This window comes from Lissotriton helveticus, chromosome 1_2, assembly GCF_964261635.1.
Source record: "Lissotriton helveticus chromosome 1_2, aLisHel1.1, whole genome shotgun sequence".
Lineage (NCBI taxonomy): Eukaryota > Metazoa > Chordata > Amphibia > Caudata > Salamandridae > Lissotriton > Lissotriton helveticus.
In genome coordinates, this window is record NC_136058.1 from 103,419,756 (window position 1) to 103,433,905 (window position 14,150).

Genomic DNA, 14,150 nt, shown 5'->3' on the forward strand with positions numbered 1-14,150 from the left:
TGTAGGTACTACATCTCTCAGTCACCACTTAAAAGTTTTTGTTGTAACTTTGTGAGACAACTAGTCTTACATTGATAAAATAAGATTGAGTGGCAAATCACTAAATGCAGCAATGGGGTTGACGGTAACGCACAGGGCCTTAACTCAGCCAACCACCTAGAAAAAGGCAACCACTAGCCTTTCAATTATTCTAATAGCTAACCAGAGAAAGTAGTGGACAGGTTGAAGCTCAGATGGCTAAAAAACGGATGTCTAAATTCTGACTTTTAAGCTTCGGGGAAATAAGAGAATCTGTTTTTGTTACTAAAGGACACACTTGCCAGGCTTACAAGCAAATCGTGCTACAGACAAGACATGTTAAACAAGGACATATCATTTAGTACTTAATAAAAGGACTGAAATTAATACTGGAAAGGTTAGCATAGGGTGTTCAACACATGTGAAGCAAGCTGCTGATAGTGGGACCCTATCCACTCCGCCTATGTAGACGAAAGTTTCTCGGCTATTTTAATTAGCATTGGCAAAGGAGAAAGAGCTATTGTCTTTGCAAATGTGTTTTAACCAGCGTGGCTGCTGTTTAGCATGGCTAAAAGTTAATGGCATAGAGGAAAGTAGAGTGACGTAGCGTGGAGGGGCATACATTGTCGTACTATTACTGAAGTGGTGTAGAGTTGCATAGAGTGTCGTAGAGTGACAGAGGGAGGTACAGTGCAGTGGTGTAAAGTGTCATGGAGAGAGTAGAGTGGCATTGAGAAGAGCGGCGGCAGGTGGCATAGAATAGAGAGGCACAGAGTAGAGTGACAATAGTATAAAGGGTTATAAAATGTCAACGAATGCCATGGATTGGCATAGAGGGTCATGAAGGGAGTGGTAGTGTCATGGAGTGGTATAGCGTAGTAGCGTATAGTGACAGTGTCATAGAGCAGATAGGCATTAAGTGTTGGAGAGCAGAGTGGAATAAAGTGTCGGAAAGTAGAGTGGCATAAAGTGTTGCAGAGTGGCATAGAGTGCCGTAGGTTAGTGACATGGGATGCCGGAAATTAGAGTGACATAGAATGCCGTAGATTAGAGTGACATGGAATGCCGTAGAATAGTGTGCTATGGAGTGGCACAGAGTGGAGATGCATTTAGTGTTGTGGAGTGTCATGTAGGGCGTGGAGTGTTGTCAAGTGGAGTGGCAGAGAATGGAGTGGCATACTGGAGTACAGTTAAGCAGTGTCGGAGTAAAGTGGAGTAAAATGGCGTGTAGTAGAGTAAAGTGGGGTACAGTAGAGTAAAGTGGCATACAGTAGAGTAGACAAGGCGTAGAGAGTAGATTACGGTTGAGCGAAGTCGAGCACAGTGCAGTGGTGTAGAGCAGAGAGGAGCAGTGGTGTAGAGCAGAGCAGCATGTCGTAAAGTGAGTGGCATATCAGAGTGGCGTGTCATAGGGTGGAGTGGCATACAGTGATGGGGATAGTGAAGTAGAGTGGAGTGGTCTAGAGTAGAGTGGCATAGTGTGGAGAACGCCTGATGTGGCAGCGCACTGCCATTACAGACAACATATTTAAAATTGAAATGAGCATTTGCAGAGACATACAGTTTTACTGATAATAGTATACAGCTCACAAATGATGTGTGTAAATGTCATCACCAGGTGTACTGATTTTTGATCGTATTAAAATATTTGTGTCCAATCACACTTCAGAATTACACACAAATGTGATTCATTTGTGCTTTCCTAATTCGGATATATTCTGAAATAGCTGCACAGTTGATTTACAGACATTAAAAAAATGTTGTATGCTAGAAAAAAAATCTTTCCTTTCACAGCAAGATTGTCACACAAATTCTCTCATCTTAAAGTCTGAAAAAGAAAAGCAAACACCCGGCTCCCTTGGACGACAGAGCCTAATTTAGCCTCTGTATTTGAATGCACAGCAAATGTGACAAGATAAGAATATGACTTAAAAGCCTGTATACAGAAAGCGAGCACTCATGAAAGTATACAGTAAATAGACTATGGTCTATGGGAGGGAAGAACTCAAGCTGGACAGCAATAAACAAATAAAAATAGCAAATGAAAAGCAAGCAAATGTGAGTTACAAAACACAAAGCCAATGGTAAGCAATGGGCGGAATACATTCCCAGGGAATCCTTCAAAATGTCCCAAAAATGAGGTTAGCAAACCAGACAGCTGCGTACTCTGGTAGGCTTCGATCTAATAATCACCTCTGACTTCCTGGCTTACCCTGATAGTGTATAGGTCTTAAGTTACTGAAAATAGTGGGTTTTTCTAAATAGTAATTAAACCGCTAGGCTTGCTCGGTTTTCTTAGTTTTTGCATCATGTCATTCAGCAGCAATCCACAGGGCTGAAGCGTGAGCACCAAAGACAATATTTTGTAAAAGGGGCTAAAACATCTAGAGGGGATGGTATCTAGGAGTTAATGTGTCAGTCAGCAATGACACCAGGTATACACAGCCATTTGGAGGCAGGTGAGCCAACTTTGCAATTTCCAGAAGACTTCCCATAACACATACAGTCATCCATTCAGTGTCAAAAAGAGCACAATCTAGCTAAGCTGGGCTCAAGGTTTGCTAGAAACGATGGGTAATGCAAAAAACGCCACACACATCCTTATACATTTCTGACCCCTAGGAACACCGTCAAGTAAATACCATATAAAGGACGCTTCGCTACTAGTAAACCAGACCCCTGGAATCTATCTTGATCTACTTGTCCTCGCTCTCTTTTGTGAAGCTCTAGCCGTCAATTCAATCACCTCTTTCTGGAAGGCATGAACCTTCCCTTTTGGTTGTCTTAGCTCCTTACTTCCCTCTTTACCACACAACCTGCGCCTCAACCTCCCGTTAGAAAGGCCCTAAGAAAGTCAGCTCAAGTCAGTACTGTTTCTGTAAAGGCTTTAAAGAAACATTTGCAAAAGGATGATATCATTGAAACAACTGTCAGCCCTGTGGTTAGTTGTTGGGGTATGATATAGGCTAGGGAATATGTGAAATAGCTAAGGATTTGGTCCATAATGATCCTATACTGTCGGACAATTTAATTCATATACCTTATGTCAGACAGTTGTAGCAAGCGGTCTGCCTTAAGTACGGCCTTGCAGTGCTATACAACTTGATTTGTTAAACGTGCAATTCTTCAGTTTAAGTGATGCAAGTAGTAGGTGCTACTATTACCAAATGTTATGGTACTGAATGAAACCATATATATTTTTGGAAAGGGTGTTGCACCATAATCTATGCATTTCTGAAAAACCTATGAAAATCAGGGTTCCGTTACAGATCCACTTTCAACTACTAATGGTATTACTTTTGAGTGATACATTAACATTTATAACATAGGTATGTAAATTCAAACTAAAAGCTTGAAACATAGTGCTTTACTCCAAAGTAATAAACATGTAGCAATGGGGAGGAGTGAAATAAGAAAGGGTGAGTTAAGGAGATACAAGCACAGCAGTAAATGAGGTATGAATTGGGATGAAGTTTGAAAAGCTAAGAATAGGTGCTAGTGACTGCACAGTTAAGAAGAGAATTATACAGGATGAAAAAGGCGATGTGTGAGAAATGGAAAAACAAGTTGGAAGCATGTGGGAGTGAAGGGGAAGCAGACAGATGGAGAGACAAGTGGTTTCGGTTTTAAAGGAGACTGAAGCAGCGTATTAATAGAGGAAAACCTGCTAGAGCGAAAAACCGACACTTGAGGCAGAAGGGGAGTGACTGGTTCAATGACTGAGGGGAGTAAGATATTGGCCACCGGCATACATGGCCTCAACTTACTCACTAGCTGCCCGCTCTCCCTCACACTGCTTCATTCACACAAATACAAAGTCTGCCATTTTAAAATGTACAGGTTCGGATGGGTGCAGGAGCAGCTGGACTCGTCAGGCAACATTAACACCACAACTGTCAGTGCCACCTGAGCCTTCAAAATTCAACGATGGTGCCTCCCCGCCTTGCAGTAAAGAAAACTAGCAGCCTTTTCTCCTGGCTGGAGTGGGCGAGAGGAGCAGCAATGCCTGAGCAGCTTGCAAGCTGGATAGTCACTAACAATCTACATTGTGTACGGGGCAGCACCCAACACACAAACTTCTGGGCCCTGGAATTTGTGCTGCTGGGCAGTGGCATGAATCCTAAGCATTACAGAATTTCTGAATGACGTGCCATTCTCCCAGCTTCACATATGGTCATATCCCCATGCATATTCATTGAATAGTAATATGTGATTATACACACTTTTAATACATGTATTTCTTTTTAAATTGGACTATGGTGTGATTCAAATTATGAGTGCCTGCATTCGGCTTAGGCTGGCTTTGACATTCTGGAACTCTGTTCATCACCTGGTTATGTCGCTTGTGGGCTCCCGTTTCTTTATTGTACACTAACTTTAAGCACTCATGGTGGATGTCTTCATTTTCAACCTGGTGATAAAGGTGGGGCATAGGACTAGCTCAAGAGCCAAAGTCCAATTCTCAACACTATGTGCTTTTTGATTAAGTGGTCCTCTTTCAAGAGAAGTTTCATCTGTCCGGGTCATCGAAGGTCTGACTGTTTTGCAATTCCATTTAATGGCCACTTTATCCACATTTCTAGGGTGAGCTGTGTAATTTCATTGGTGGAACACTGCGTAGCAGCCGTTTTGTGTCTTCCTGAAAACACGAAGGTAGGTCTTATTCATTTTGACATACATATGTTGTTTAACCGCAGTGGTCACCCTAACTGTTTGGAAGGACTAACGTTTTACTTACACAGTGTTCATTTACTGAGTACAAATAATCCAGCAACAAGTAAATAAAAATTAATTTCAAACCTCTGTGACTAAACTTTATTCCTTATACTTATCGGTGATGTGCACGCCCATTAGCGTGTCTTCACAATTATAGTGTAAAACCAGGACATGCACATTGAAATGGGGGTGATCTTAATTGAATTTCTATTGCTATTTACCTACTGTTTACTAGTTCCAGGAAACTTCTTTTTGGGCTGCTATTCCAAATGTAATGCCTCTGCTCTTTTTCTACAGAATCCGTGGCACCCTATCCAAAGTGGAAGCATTAGTAGAGACTGTGTAGCTTGCACCATCATAGATTTAAGATGTCATCAAATATGTGATGAAAGACGTAATATAGGAGAACATAAACAGTGCATCGTGAGGGTACAAGTTATACTTCGGTTAGTTACGTACAACTGATGAATCAGTGTTTTTTTTTGTTTTTATACTAATACATTACCTACATATAACTCCACTTTAACCTCGGTTTTAGTAAATGTAGAAGTTTTTTAATGCAAGTTAAAAAATCTTAGCACCAGACCTACGTATTTTTTAGGTTTTTATAATGTAAAGTAAGATCTTATGACCAAACCTAATCATACTTCAGCTGTACACGTTTCTAGGTTGGCTGCAGGGCCTGGCCACATCTGCATGCCGGATGTTATCAATACAGTCACTAAACATGACATGAGTGATGTAAAATATGAGGGTATAAGGAGTACATGGCAAGGGTGTGAGTTATAGTTACTTGCGCCAACTATAACCAGTGACTCGGTGTTGGACCCGGCCTCGTGGCGTGGTCCTTCTCTGTCCCTCCACACCCTGTGAGCGTAGGCCTGTACCCAGAGTCCCCTGCGCAGCCTCCCCGCTAGTGTAGCCTACACCCCGAGCCTGGTCGTCCTACTCCAGTTAAGCCTAGATCCCCCTAGAACCTCGACCAGGCCTGCCCTTCCCGCTCCACGTCCGGCTCCGAGCGCCTAACATGGCATGCCCCACAAGGTTCGGACGCCATCTTCCCTTCCCGTCATCCCTGTCTCCCTGGGCCTAGCGTGACCCCGGCCCCAGCGAACCCCAGACTCCAAAGGCGCGCCAGTCCCGGCTGGGGGGTAAAGGGCTCCCCGAGTGAGATAAGCCAGGGAGTTTCGATGGCACCTCCGGCCTCCCCTGAGGGGCTGGTTTCTGTCACACCTTTGGCCCTCCCCTGTGGGCCAGTTTCGATCACCCCTCTGGCCTCCCCGAGGGCTGGCTCCAGACCCGCTGGCGTCTGGGAATTCCCGGACCCATCTTTCAAAGGGATCAAAGAGCCGACCGCCGGACCCCGCCAACGACCAGCCCCCCGGGCAGGAGACCTCTGCCTGCGAGGGTCGGGAGATCAAAGAGCAAAAGGACTATAACTGGGCCCGCCCGACAACTAGCGGGTAGTTGTATCTTGGACCTGAAGCCCTGCTGATCTGATCGCGGCTGAACCTAAGAAGACTCATCCCGAACCTCTGAGCCCTGCTGACGCTGTCGCGGCTCAAGCTGAACTGTAACCATCCGAGCCCTGCTGACGCTGTCGCGGCTCAAGCTGAACTTGCCACCATCCGAGCCCTGCTGATGCGGTCGCGGCTCTCACGAACCTCTCCAGATCGAGCCCTGCTGACCTCGTCGCGGCTCGAGGAGTACTCTGGTCCGGCTGGACCATCGAGACCACCATCACAACCGAGCCGACCCGACAGAGGTGAAGCAGTCGGTACGACTATCATCCCGTATCCCCCGGCTCGAGGATTGAGAGCTGTGCGCAGGGTACGCCTCGTACTGACCCGGAGACTAAAAGACTGTCCCGCTTCCCCCTTCCCGAATCCTCAAAGACTTTGTGGTCCCTCGATCACTGTGTGTATAAGAGTGCTTCTTCATTTATTGCTTATATAAAGAACTTGTTACTAGAATCCAACGGTGTGGTGTCTGTTCGTAGTGTGGTGTGAGCTCAGTGTGTACGATCCTAGACGCGAAGTCCTCCCCGGTGAGGACCTCACAATCAAGACTCGGCAAGTTCTGTGGAAGAGGTGGGTCTTGGGTTGACCGGGTGAACATAACCTGGCCCTCTGGGATCGCCCCTTCTAACATTGGTGGCAGCGCCGCGATAAGAACCTACGTCTAGGGATCGTACAGCACTGACACACTACCCAAACGAAGAACAACAATGAGCATCACGAGCGACAAGACCACCTTCCAGATGGAGCTTCTGGGAGACTATTCACACCGTGAGCTCAAGCAATTCTGCAAAGATCTCCATATCCCGTCAACGGGATTAAACACCAAAGAGGACTTCCAACAAGCTCTAACAGCCTGGGTGGAGACCGGAGCCCAACCTCCAGCACCGACAGAAGCCGATGGAGGGGGAGCACCCCTGATCGAAACCCACGCCCCAGAGCAAGAAAGAGCAGAGTCCCCAACGCGGACTCACAGCACCGAGAGAGGTCTGTCTCGAGAAGAGATGACCGACCGAGAACGCAACCGAAACCACGAGCTAGAACTAGCCCGTTTGAAAATGGAAGGAGAACTCAAGCTGGCCGAGAAGAAGCTAGCCATCGAGCAGCTGCGGCTGCAAGGAGAACTGGAGGAGAAGAAACTCCAGCGAGAACATGACGGAAAGAAGCTCCAGCTGGAGCACGAGCGCAGCGTATTGGAAATAGAACTAAAGGCCCAGAACGAAGACAACCGAACAGCAGCTACCCGGGAGTCCGTTCCCCCGGTGGAACCCAAGGTCCACATCCCCAAGGATGTGGTCAAAGAATATTACAAAAACGCTGACATCCAGCAATGGTTCAAGGCCTACGAGGTCGCCATGACCTCCCATCGAGTTCCGCAGAAAGATTGGGGAGCCGGGCTGTGGGGTCGATTCCTGAGTGAGGGGAGAGACACCCTACTCGACCTACCGCCTGCCGAACAGACCTCCTACAGCCACATGAAAGAGGCCCTCCTCACAAGGTACGGGCTCACCCCAGAAATGTACCGCCAACGCTTGCGAGAATGCAAGAAGATCCCCGGCACCACATGGGTAGAATATGTCAATTTCTACAGCCGGGGCCTGGAAGGGTGGATCAAGGGCAGCAAAGTATCCACCTTTGAGGGACTCATCGACCTCATTGCGTATGAACATTTGTCCCTGAATTGCTTTGTGGAACTCCGGCAGCACCTCCTGGACAGCAAGTTGGCTGACCCCCGGAAACTGGCCGTCGAGGCCGATCGCTGGGTGAGCACTAGAGTACCCCGGGGGAGACTCTGGCCGAAACGAACAAGGACCATCCCGCCAGAGGGGAGGGGGGAATCAGAATAGACAGAGGGGATCCCAGGTAGGGTCCCCGCGCAGTCCCCCCCAGAAACCAGCCTGGCACCTCGCCTCCCACCACGCGCGCAGGGTTCCCCCCAGCTAAGCCAGGGCCCCGAGTCAGCCAAGCCTGCTATCATTGCCAGCAACCAGGGCACTATGCCAATGACCCCCGCTGCCCCTTTATTTATTTTATTTATTTTGAAAGTTTTATATAGCGCGAACAAGATCTTTGCAGATATCAGAGCGCTTTACATAGAGAGAGTACAAGATCCTAATCACACAGCTAAGTCAGTAAAGCTAACAGCACAAATCGATGTAGATCAAAAATACAGATAATACAGATCAACAGAGAGGTCGAGCAGGGAGTAAGGTCTGTGCATATTCTTTAAAAGTCCGAAGTAGTGGTTCAAGTGTAATTAGTCCACTTGACCTACTTGGTGGGTTGGGTTGAGTTGGGTGAGAGTTGTATGGGGTTTGTGCAGAGAAGATCTTTGATGATGTGCAGTTCTTCTTTGACCTGGGTGAGGTTGGCCATGATCTTGTCCAGCGTGGGGTATGCGATGGCGGTGGGAGCGGGGATCAGAGGTGCAAGACTGACCCGTGAATTAGCGAGCCGGAGGGGGGATAGGCTGGTGTTCGTGCAGGGCACCATTGTGTCAGTGTCCATGTACGGGCCGGAGTTAGGGAGGAGAGAGAGTTTGGGCGAAGGCGGTATGGATGAGGTCGAGAGGGGGTTGGTGGAGGGCGGAGAGAGCAGGGTGGAGGCTGGGTGTAAGTTAGTGGTGGTGGGGGTGCAGTAATGGTAATGAGGACTGAGAGTGGGGGGGGGGGGAAGTGGGATTGATGGTGGACCTGTTGAGAGGTGGGGGAGTTAAGTAGAGAGAGGAAGTGAGTTCTGCATATTTAGTCAGAGGGTAGTGGGGGCTGAGGATGGGAGGGGATAAAGGGTGGGAATTGTCGTTGTGTGTGTCGTTCCGGAGCTGAGCTAGGTTGTGGGTGGGAGCTGTGATGTCAGGGGAGAGAGGGGTGTGGGTGGGAGCGGTGATGTCAAGGTAGCGAGGTGTGTTTATGGAGTGTGTAGAGGTCCGCGGGTTGGTAGGGGCAGTGTTGAGGGTGCTGTCAGGGGAGAGAGGAGTGTGGGTGGGAGCTGTGATGTCAGGGGAGAGAGGAGCGTTAATGGTATGTGTGGAGGTCCGAGGGTTGGTCAAAGGGGAGGGGGTGGTGTTGAGGGTGATGTCAGGGGAGAGAGGAGAGTGGGTGAGAGCTGTTGTGTCAGGGGACAGAAGGGTGTTAGTGGTATGTGTGTAGGTGTGAGAGTTGGTAGGAGGGGAAGGGGCGGGGTTGTGGGTGAGAGCAGTGTGGGTGGGAGCTGTGATGTCGGGAGAGAGATGAGTGTTAATGGTATGTGTGTAGTTCTGAGGATTGGTGTGTGGGGAGGGGGTGTCGTTGCGGGTGAGGGTAGTGGAGTCGGGGGTGAAGGGGATGGGGGTGTATTGAGTCATCGGTGCCTTACAGGAGGTTAAAAGTTAAACGGGTGCAGTTTGCCTAAGCGTACCGAGTACAGGTAGTTGTATGGTGCTGTCAGTATACTGGACAAAATACAACAGCAACAGTAAGTCACATGAATCGCAAGTGACAAAATCGTGAGCAACCAGAGGATATATGCGGTAGCAACTGTTGCAGTACAGGAGTTAAATGTACCAGGTAATACTAGTGAGCACCCATAAGTAAATATGAGGTAGCAGTCGGTGCATTGCAGGTTATAAAACCAATACATAAAAACAGATAGTTGTGGATTATGAGCATCTAAAAATAAATGAGGTAGCAGTCAGTGCGTTACAGATAAAACAATTACATAGAAACAGGTTATAGGACCAATACGTAAAACCAATAGTTATAAGCTGTGAGCACCCAAGAATATATGAGGTAGCAGTCGGTGCGTATAGGTAAAAACAATTACATGACAACAGATTATAGGACCAATACATAAGAAACAAATCGTTGTACACTGTGAGCATCCAAAAATATATGTTGTAGCAGTCGGTGCATTACAGGTAAAAAAACAATTGCTTAAAAACAAAATAGATGTAAAAATGCTGCAATAGAAGGCAGACACTATCACAAGATCGTGTCGATATAAGCTAAGTAGGGTGCGCGGTAGTGTACTTAGTCTATGTGTCCAGTTCCCAGGTCATGCTCCAGTAGTGATATTGACTAGTCCATGATGGCCGCCACTGAGAGAGCAGACTAAAGTGGCCGCCAAGAAGGGGAGTCGGAGACAGTAGTCCTCTGTTTGTTGTTCTTGCTTTGAGAGCAGGGAAGGGCCTTCTGGGAGGGAGTCCTATCTCTATCTTGATGGACCTGTGTGGAGGAGTTATGCCGAGGAGCCTCGTGGGCGTCTGGAAGGTACAGGCAGGGATTTATGGTTTCAGTTAGTGACCCCTGCCCTTAAGAACAATGGCGGTTTTAAAAAATGTGAGACGAGTGGAATAAATAAAATACCTTATGGTTGTTCTCAGCCTTAGAGTTGTGATTGCAGTATTATTACAGATATCAGGCTTAGCAGGCATCCAGGGTCTAGGCAAGAGGTGAAAGCAGGCAGGATGCGGTGAGCTACTGGCAGGCTGCATGCATGAGCCCCTGCCCGATCCTCGGTCCCCGCCAGCACCGCAAGAAGGCTGCCCGATCCTTGGTCCCCGCCAGCACCGCGAGAAGGCTGTAGGTCCGCTCCTATGGCCCTTGCAGCAGCATGAGAGGGAGGCCACCGGGAGTCACGTCTGCCGAAGAAGCCCGCCGCTACAGGGCCCCCAGTGCGCCACATTACCTCAGTAGCCCTAGAAGAGGAGGGGGAGGAAGAGTTAGAGGGGGCTGATCCAGCAGCTATGATGCTAGTCTCCCTGGGTGATAGAGAGATGGTTCCAGGAGCCCCCCTACCCGACAACACCGAGAAGTACCGACAGCAGGTGACTGTCAATGGCCACCACATAGGGGCGCTCCGAGACACTGGAGCCAGTATCACCGCCGTCAAACGGCACCTAGTCACCGAAGCCCAGATTGTCCCCACATCTCCTGCAGGGTGATCGCAGCTGATAACTCCGTCCGCACCTGCCGGATAGCTCAAGTCCCGTTCGAATGGGGGGGCGTCTCTGGAGAGTTACGAGTAGCGGTCCGCTCAGACATGCCCGTGGACTGCCTGCTCGGCAACGATCTGGAGAGCTCCCCATGGCAGCGGGTTGAGAAAAGGACCCACTTGGAGATGGTGGGCCTGCCCGAGTGGGCCTGTGTGAGTACCCGGTCGATGACCGCCCAAGAGGCCACCCCTGAAGGGGCGACCCTAGAGGCAGCACCGGCTACCCCCGAGGTCCCTGAATCCTCTGAGACCCCCGGCGCAGGGTCCCTCGGCCCCGGCGTCGAACCGACCCCGAGCCTGGACGACCTTCCTGAGCTGGCCCAGTGGCGCCAGGAAGGAGGACCGTCCCGAGAAGAATTCTGCCTAGAACAGACCTCCTGTCCATCCTTGGTTGGGCCGCAGCAGCAGGCCGCCGCCCAGGCCGCCGGTGACCAGTCCGGCTCCCACTTTGTCTACTGGGAAAACGGCCTCTTGTATAGCGAACAAAAATCAGCCGAGCTAGGGTCAGCCCGAGTGCTGGTGGTACCCCTACGCTTCCGCGGCTTTCTCCTGAACCTGGCCCACGATGTGCCCCTGGCGGGACACTTGGGCCAAGACAAAACGTATCACCGCCTAGTCACCCACTTCTACTGGCCGGGCATGCGCTCCGATGTGGAGGCCCACTGTCAGTCCAGCGGAAAGAGCGGGGGGAAGCGCAAGGCTCCCCTCCAGCCCTTCCCTGTGGTCAGTACCCCCTTTGAAAGGGTGGGAATCGATATCGTGGGCCCCCTCGACCCCCGGACCTCCTTGGGTCACCGCTTTATCCTTGTCTTGGTGGACCATGCCACCCGATATCCCGAAGCCATTCCCCTCCGAACGGTGACCGCCCCCGTGGTGGGGCAGGCCCTCATGGCCATCTTCTCTCGGGTGGGATTCCCCCGGGAGGTCGTCAGCGACCGAGGGACCAACTTCATCTCCAAGTACATGAAGTCCCTTTGGCAGCAATGTGGGGTGACGTACAAATTTACCACCCCATATCACCCCCAGGGTAACGGTCTGGTTGAGCGATTCAACCGGACCCTCAAGGGGATGATCATGGGTCTCGAAGAGCCCCTGAGGCGTAAGTGGGACGTCCTCCTTCCCTGTCTCCTCTTCGCATACCGCGAAGTCCCCCAGAAGTCCCTGGGGTTCAGTCCCTTCGAGCTCCTCTACGGGCACCCCGTCAGGGGACCCCTCACCCTGGTCAAGGAAGGGTGGGAGACGGCGGCGCCAGAGCCCCCTCCCGATGTGTTTCGATACATTCTGGCCCTCCTGAACCAGACGAGGAAGTTCAGAGAACTGGCCGAGGCCAACCTCGAGGCCAGTCAAGAAGAAATGAAACGGTGGTACGACCAGAATGCCACTCTGGTCGAGTTTCAGCCCGGACAACAGGTCTGGGTGATGGCCCCAGTGGAGCCCTGTGCCCTGCAAGACAAGTGGACAGGGCCCTTCAAGGTAGTGGAGCGCAAGAGTCAGGTGACCTACCATTGATGTAGAGTCCCCCAGGAACCCCTTGCGGGTCCTTGACGTGAACCGCCTCAAGCCCCACTTCGCCCGGTCCGAGTTGAGCTTGCTCCTCGCCACTGACGATGGAGAAGAAGAAACGGAGCCTCTCCCCGATCTCCTGTGCGTGAAAGAAAGAGATGACTCCGTAGAGGGGGTGAGTCTCTCCTCCTCCCTCTCTCCCGAGCAGCGCGAGGACTGTCGCCAGTTGTTGGGACAGTTCTCGGACCTCTTCTCCCTCACCCCCGGCGTCACCAACTGGTGCGTCCACGACGTGGACACCGGGGACAGCCCACCGGTACGACACAGAGCCTACCGCGTCCCTGACCGAGTCCGGGCCTGCATTAAGGCCGAGGTATCAAAGATGCTAGCCCTCGGGGGGGTCGAAGCCTCTGACAGCCCATGGGCTAGCCCCGTGGTCCTGGTTCCGAAGGCAGCCGCCCCCGGTGCTGTTCCCGAGCTGAGGTTCTGCGTTGACTACCGCGGGCTCAACGCAGTCACCAGAACTGATGCACATCCCATCCCCTGAGCCGACGAGCTCATCGATCGCCTCGGGGCTGCTCGCTTCCTTAGCACGTTCGACCTGACCAGTGGCTACTGGCAGATCGCCCTCACCGAGGGAGCAAAGGAAAGATCTGCGTTTTCCACCCCGGATGGTCACTACCATTTTCGGGTGATGCCCTTTGGGATGAAAAATGCCCCCGCCACCTTCCAGCGGCTGGTGAACCAGGTACTGGCAGGGTTGGAGGAGTTCAGCGCTGCGTATCTGGACGATATCGCAGTGTACAGTTCCCACTGGCCCGAGCACCTCTGGGCGGTACTGACGGCCCTGAGAAGGGCCGGTCTCACCATTAAGGCGAGCAAGTGCCAGATCGGACAAGGGTCCGTAGTCTACCTCGGGCACCAGGTCGGAAGCGGCCTCGTAGCCCCCCTCCAGCCCAAGATCGATGCCATCGTGGCCTGGGAGGCCCCCACGACCCAGACGGAAGTGCGGGCGTTTCTAGGGCTCACGGGGTACTACCGACGGTTCATCAAGGGGTACGGCAGCATCGTAGCCCCCCTCACGGAGTTAACCTCCAAAAACCAGCCGAAGAAAGTCGGCTGGACCTCTGCCTGCCAAGAGGCGTTCGAAACTTTAAAAGACGCCATGTGCACTGCCCCCATCCTACAGGCCCCCGACTACTCCCGAGAGTTTGTAGTCCAGACGGACGCGTCCGAACATGACATCGGAGCCGTCCTGTCCCAGGTGAACGAGAGCGGCCTAGACCAACCCGTGGCATTCATTAGCCGGAGGCTACTCCCTCGAGAACAAAGGTGGAGCACCATCGAGCGGGAGGCCTTCGCGGTGGTTTGGGCCCTGAAGAAGCTGAGGCCCTACCTGTTCGGAACTCACTTCCGGGTCCAGAC

At 51.0% G+C, this 14,150-nt stretch overlaps 1 protein-coding gene across 1 annotated transcript in view; it reads right to left on the minus strand.

The window, feature by feature from the left end:
- Window positions 1–14,150, minus strand: part of USP1 (ubiquitin specific peptidase 1) — a 124,216-nt gene that overhangs the window by 77,109 nt on the left and 32,957 nt on the right. The window lies entirely within an intron of this gene.